At 37.7% G+C, this 7,500-nt stretch overlaps 1 non-coding gene across 1 annotated transcript; it reads right to left on the reverse strand.

Annotated features, from left to right (window-relative positions):
- Nucleotides 1–212: 212 nt before the first annotated feature.
- On the reverse strand, nucleotides 213–283 carry TRNAC-GCA. Its single transcript has one exon. It is a non-coding gene; the product is annotated as a tRNA-Cys (tRNA).
- Between the last annotated feature and the right edge of the window lie 7,217 nt (nucleotides 284–7,500).

A 7,500-nucleotide genomic window follows, 5' to 3' on the forward strand; every position in this document is an offset into this window, starting at 1 on the left:
CAAGGAAATCTTTTTTAATGGAAGATGTAGGAATAGTAAGGCCTATTGTTTAGTTTCTTTTGTTGCCCTTCATAAGAAAAAAGCATAAAATATACAATCCAGCACTACCTACCCCATATCTCTCCAAAATATGGTTTTTACTTTTGGTTTCCTCTAGAATATATTGCTTCTGCTGAGCAAAAAAAGAAAGTCTTTCCCATTTTTTGTAGATGAGGCGGCACCCGGATTTGAACTGGGGTAAAAGGATTTGCAGTCCCCCGCCTGACCACTCGGCCATGCCGCCAAACAAACGGATATAAAATAGAAGGAACGCTCTCTTCTTTATTATTTCTTGAACCTCATTGTCTTTCTCCCTTTCCTAAACCCCCCCCAAAACCTTTTTTTTAACCCAGTTGATTCCCTTTGATGGATTGTATGGTATCTCAACTCTCAAAATAAACAACACCTAAAAACTTCCCCCTTTTTTATCTTTCAAAAGAAAATGTAAATGTGCATTTTCAGTTACAGAATGAAAAATGCAGGGCAAATTGGAACCATTAACTATTGATTTGAATCCATGAAGAGTTCTTGGGCCTCAAATTTCGTTTCCTTAACAACGACAGCAAAATAAAGTTGATACACAACTTATACTTATCGGTATCAATTCTTTTCAATAATCAATCTTTTTCAAATAAATTTACATTATAACAACAATTATATATATATGTAAACCCCGGAACAGAGATTGTTACAAAGATATCCTAATTAGGTATCTTAGCCATATATGTCTATAAGGAATTATCATGCTTCCCTTTTTTTGAATCTAAAATAGAAATTATGATATAGCACTTCCTGTGTTACCCCAAGTATAGCTGGGATAGGAAATATCCGGATGGATAGGATACTATAGCTATAGGTAATAGTGCCTCGCAAAAAAAAGAAGAAACTCTATACTATTCCTGATTTTTCTGTTTTTCTCTCATTCATAGAGAACGGATCAAACCTTGAATCATTTCTTTTTTGGGTACCCAACCGGATTGTAATATCATAATAATAGGTATAAATTGGATTACTTTTGATATTTTATAAAAGACTCTAAAAAAGCATAATCGGCATAATTATGATTCCAGGAATGTTTTATCCTGTTGCAAATTCGAATTTGAATAGAAAATTATCCTTATTGCTCTGCTCAATGGTATGAAGTTGGGTAAAATTTCATGTGATTCAGTAAACATAATATACATTCCATCATTGCTAGATCGATCCATATGGTTCGATGAAGAATGAGCCAATAATGGGATTTTGCTATAAATGGGAAGCTTAAGATGCTCCGGGATGGAAATGAGGGAATGTTTACAATACCTGGGTTTAGTCAGGTACAATTTGAGGGGTTTTGTAGGTTCATTGATCAGGGATTGATGGAAGAACTTTATAAATTTCCAAAAATAGAAGATATAGATCAAGAAATTGAATTTCAATTATTTGTGGAAACTTATCAATTGGTAGAACCCTTGATAAAAGAAAGAGATGTTGTGTATGAATCACTGACATATTCTTCTGAATTATATGTACCTGGGGGATTAATTTGGAAAACCGGTAAGGATATACAAGAACAAACCATATTTATTGGAAACATTCCTCTAATGAATTCCCTGGGAACCTTTATAGTAAATGGAATATACACAATTGTAATAAATCAAATATTGCAAAGCCCTGGTATTTATTACCGTTTAGAATTAGACCATAACGGAATTTCGATCTATACCGCCACCATAATATCCGATTGGGGAGGAAGATCAGAATTAGAGATTGATCGAAAAGCACGGATATGGGCTCGTGTGAGTCGGAAACAAAAAATATCTATTCTAGTTCTATCATCAGCTATGGGTTCGAATCTAAGATAAATTCTAGATAATGTTTGCTACCCTGAAATTTTCTTGTCTTTCCCGAACGATAAGGAGAAAAAAAATGATTGGGTCAAAAGAAAATGCCATTTTGGAATTTTATCAACAGTTTGCTTGTGTCGGCGGGGATCCGGTATTTTCCGAGTCCTTATGTAAGGAACTTACAAAAAAAAAAAATCAACAAAGATGTGAATTAGGAAGGATTGGTCGATGAAATATGAACTGGAGACTTAATCTTGATATACCTCAGAACAATACATTTTTGTTACCACGAGATGTATTGGCAGCGGCGGATCATTTGATCGGAATGAAATTTGGAATGGGTGCACTTGACGATATGAATCACTTGAAAAATAAACGTATTCGCTCTGTAGCGGATCTGTTACAAGACCAATTCGGATTGGCTCTGGTTCGTTTAGAAAATGTGGTTCGAGGAACTATATGAGGAGCAATTAGGCATAAATTTATCCCGACTCCCCATAATTTAGTAACATCAACTCCATTAACAATCACTTATGAATCATTTTTTGGTCTACACCCCTTATCTCATGTTTTGGATCGAACTAATCCATTGACACAAATAGTTCATGGGAGAAAATTGAGTTATTTAGGTCCTGGAGGATTGACAGGTCGAACTGCTAGTTTTCGGATACGAGATATCCATCCTAGTCACTATGGACGTATTTGCCCAATTGATACATCTGAAGGAATCAACTTTTTTTTTGATAAGTCAAAAAATTATATTGCAAGAAACGATATTTACAAGATAGTTTAGGAGAAAAGAGGTCAGAGAAACCCCAAAAACTCACACAAACTATTTAAAACGATAATAAATTACATTTGGAAACTCAATTGAACTTAAGAAATCTGGTCTTCCCTCAAAGTGAATACCTACTCCTTCTTCTAACAAACAACCACGCTTAGCCATTCCATTCGCAGTAAAATTTGCTTCCCGAAAAGTGTGTTCAAAGCGAATAGCACCATATAAACCCTTAGCATTCAGCCATCTTTGAGTAGCAAACCATGGAACATTATCCTCCTCCAAAGCCTTCAGCACCGAAGAAGAGTCTGCTCTAATCAACAAACGCTCATAACCCCATTGAATTGCCCATTCAATACCAACAATAATACCATATAACTCAGCCATATAGTTAGACGCATTTCCTAAGCCAATACAATAGCCCCTACCACTTCCGAACTCGCATTTCTAGCCACAACACCAGCCCCTGCCACTCCCGGGTTTCCTCTTGAAGCACCATCAGTACACAACAGCAATTCATTGTTATTAGGAGGCGTCCAATAACACTCCTTTGGATCTGAAATCTTCACTTTCCTATGCTTAACACGAAAGAAATCCAATATTCTCAAATCTGCTACCGTATTGAACATAAAACTCTTCATTCTAACTGAGTATTCATGCATCAAATTGAACACTCGTTTTTGGAAAAAGGACCAGCAAGGAACTTTATTCTCATATACCTTCTTATTTCTAGTGAACCAAAGTTTAGATCGCACAACCAAATTTGCTACCAGCCACAAATCTCTAACAATGCCACTTTGAAGCCTAGCTCCATTGTAAAACGTGATCAAATCATAATAAAGTTTTATATTGAAAATACCTGCTATCCAGTTCCAAGCTTTTTGCGCAAAACTACAGCTCCAGAGGACGTGCTGAAGTGTCTCCTCTTCAATTTGACAAACGCTGCACCTAGAAGCCAATTGAATCTTAAACCTGCTGCGAACTTTATCAAGAGTTGCACACGCTCCCCGAACAAACTTCCAATTCTGAGCCGCCAAAGAAGGATGCACAACTTTCCTCCACAATAGCGAAGATTCTTTCATAGTAGGGAACTTCTTTCTAATCAATTCTCTAGCTGACTTAACTGAAAACACACCCTTCATATCAGGCATCCAAATCCTTTTGTCCCTCCCACTACAAAGCGTTGGAAAATTCTCCATAACCACACCAGCACTTACAAGATCTTGCAAGTGAGCTCCTTGCAACAGCCAATTACCGTGTGAAATAATATCACAAACCCGACCTTATCTGTCCAAGTATGAACGATTAAGAACACTTGCCAAAGTCTCAGACTCTTCTTCGGTGCTGAAGGAATCAACGTTGGACTTATTGGATACTTAGCTATTCATGCTAGGATTGGTCATTGGGGGTCTCTCGAAAGTCCTTTTTTTGAAATTGATGAGAGATTCAAAGGGGTACTGGTAGTTTATTTATCGCCAAGCAGAGATGAATACTATATGGTGACGCGAATCGGGATTTAATGAGTTCTAATATGCAACGTCAAGCAGTTCCGCTTTCTCGGTCCGATAAGTGCATTGTTGGAACTGGGTTGGAACGCCAAGTAGCTCTAGATTCAGGAGTTTCCGTTATAGCGAAACACGAGGGAAAAGTCGTTTCTACCGATACTGACAAGATCGTTTTCTCAGGTAATGGAGACACTCTAAGCATTCCATTGGTTATGTATCAACGTTCCAACAAAAATACTTGTATGCATCAAAAATCCCAAGTTCAACGGGGTAACTGCATTAAAAAGGGACAAATTTTAGCAGATGGTGTTGCTACAGTTGGTGGCGAACTCGCTTTGGGAAAAAATGTATTGGTAGCTTATATGCCATGGGAAGGCTACAATTTTGAAGATGCCGTACTTATTAGTGAACGTCTAGTATATGGCGATGTTTATACTTCTTTCATATACGAAAATATGAAATTCAGACTCATGTGACAAGCCAAGGCCCTGAAAGGATCACTAATGAAATACCGCATTGAGAAGCCCACTTACTCCGGAATTTAGATAGAAACGGAATTGTGATGATGGGGTCTTGGGTAGAAACATGTGATATTTTAGTAGGTAAATTAACGCCTCAGATGACGAAAGAATCATCATATGCCCCGGAAGATAGATTATTATGGGCTATACTTGGCATTCAAGTATCCACTGCAAAGGAAACTTGTCTAAAATTACCTATAGGTAGCAGAGGTCGAGTTATTGATGTGAGATAGATCCAGAAAAAGGGGGGTTCTAGTTATAATCCAGAAATGATTCGTGTATATATTTCACAGAAACGTGAAATAAAACTAGGGGATAAAGTTGCTGGAAGGCATGGGAATAAAGGTATCATTTCCAAAAAAATTTCCTAGACAAGATATGTCGTATTTACAAGACGGGACACCTGTTGATATGGTCTTCAATCCATTAGGAGTACCTTCACGAATGAATGTAGGACAGATATTTGAATGCTCGCTCGGGTTAGCGGGGGATCTGCTAGACAGGCATTATCGAATGGCACCCTTTGATGAGAGATATGAACAAGAGGCTTCTAAAAAACTCGTGTTTTCTGAATTATATGAAGCCAATAAGCAAACCGTGAATCCGTGGGTGTTTGAACCCGAGTATCCGGGAAAAGGCAGAATATTTGATGGAAGAACGGGAGATCCTTTTGAACAACCCGTTATAATAGGAAAATCCTATATCCTAAAATTAATTCATCAAGTTGATGATAAAATTTATGGGCGTTCCAGCGTGCATTATGCACTTGTTACACAACAACCCCTTAGGGGAAGGGCTAAGCAAGGGGGCCAACGGGTAGGAGAAATGGAAGTTTGGGCTTTAGAGGGGTTTGGCTTTGCTCACATTTTACAAGAGATGCTTACTTATAAATATGATCATATTAGAGCTCGTCAGGAAGTACTTGGTACTACGATCATTGGAGGAACAATACCTAAACCTGAGGATGCTCCAGAATCCTTTCGATTGCTCGTTCGAGAACTATGATCTTTGGCTCTGGAATTGAATCATTTCCTTGTATCTGAGAAGAACTTCTAGATTCAAAGGAAGGAAGCTTGATCGGAATGAATCAAAAATTTTCTTCTATGATCGACCGGTATAAACATTAACACCTTCGAATTGGATCAGTTTCTCCTGAACAAATAAGCGCTTGGGCCAAAAAAATACTACCCAACGGAGAGGTTGTTGGAGAGGTGACAAAACCTTATACTTTTCATTACAAAACCAATAAGCCGGAAAAAGATGGATTGTTTTGTGAAAGAATTGTTGGGCCTATAAAAAGTGGAATTTGTGCCTGTGGAAACTGTCGAGTAATCAGAGATGAAAAAGAAGACCCGAAATTTTGTGAACAATGCGGAGTCGAGTTTGTTGATTCTCGGATACGAAGATATCAAATGGGATACATCAAACTGGCATGCCCAGTAACTCATGTTTGGTACTTGAAACGTCTTCCTAGTTATATCGCGAATCTTTTAGATAAACCTCTTAAAGAATTAGAAGGACTAGTATACTGCGATGTGTGATTTGATCAAATTTTTTATTTTACAGATTGGGTCTAAGAAACTGTCATCCCATTCACTCCGATTGGGATGCCCTTACTCTGACATGTCTCGTGGTAGGCGTAACATGAAGCTCAGAATTATGGATGTATTTAATACTCCAAAAAAGGGAATTGATCTATGGTCGATTTCGTAGAAAAATAGGAATTGCTAGTTGTACCTCGTGAAAAAGACTTCTTTCGTGGAATTAGCCATTCCATTTCTTTTAGAAAGAAATTATGTTATAGTAAGCAAATATGACATGGTTACAAGGGCCTATTCATCGCGTATAGGCTTTAAGGGAATCATGTCATAACCGTCGAGGTTAAGTAGGGGCCTAAAAGATCGAACGGAATGATACATAGACAAGTATATCCCTTATAAGTTCCAAGGTATTCTTTAAGCAAAAAAAAAACCAAGGTATTCTTTAAAAAGGGATTTGGCATTCGAAGGGAGGTAGACTACTCAATAATTTCACATTTCATTTCATTGAAATGTTGGTTGGTCCTGATTGGGAAATTGAGTAAGGAGTAGAACGTTGGGGGTTTTCTATAAAAAGAATTTAAACGAGAACCCCTTATTTGATGTAACTACTTGAGCCGGATGAGAGGAAACCCTCGCGTCCAATTTTTAAGGGGGTAAATCCTATACTATAAAGGAACCTATCCAAATTTTTCTTTTGCTAGGACCGTAGCTAAAAAACCTACTTTCTTACGATTACGAGGTTCATTCGAATATAAAATCCAATCTTGGAAATACAGCATCCCGCTTTTTTTTACTACTCAAGGCTTCGATACATTTCGAAATAGAGAAATCTCTACTGGTGCAAGTGCTATCAGAGACGATCTGGATTTGCGACTTATTATAGATTGTTCATTGGTAGAATGGAAAGAATTAGGGGAAGAAGGGCCCACGGGTAATGAATGGGAAGATAGAAAAATTGGAAGAAGAAAGGATTTTTTGGTTAGACGCATGGAATTATCTAAGCATTTTATTCGAAAAAATGTGGAAGCAGAATGGATGGTTTTGTGCCTATTACCAGTCCTTCCCCCCGAATTGAGACCGATCATTCAAATAGATGGGGGTAAACTGATGAGTTCGGATATTAATGGACTCTATAGAAGAGTTATCTATCGGAACAATACTCTTACCGACCTATTAACAACAAATAGATCTACGCCAGGGGAGTTAGTTATGTGTCAAGAAAAATTAGTGCAAGAGGCCGTGGATACACTTCTTGATAATGGGATCCGCGGACAACCAATGAGGGATGGT

This window comes from Papaver somniferum, unplaced genomic scaffold (genome assembly GCF_003573695.1).
Source record: "Papaver somniferum cultivar HN1 unplaced genomic scaffold, ASM357369v1 unplaced-scaffold_36, whole genome shotgun sequence".
In the NCBI taxonomy this organism is placed as follows: domain Eukaryota; kingdom Viridiplantae; phylum Streptophyta; class Magnoliopsida; order Ranunculales; family Papaveraceae; genus Papaver; species Papaver somniferum.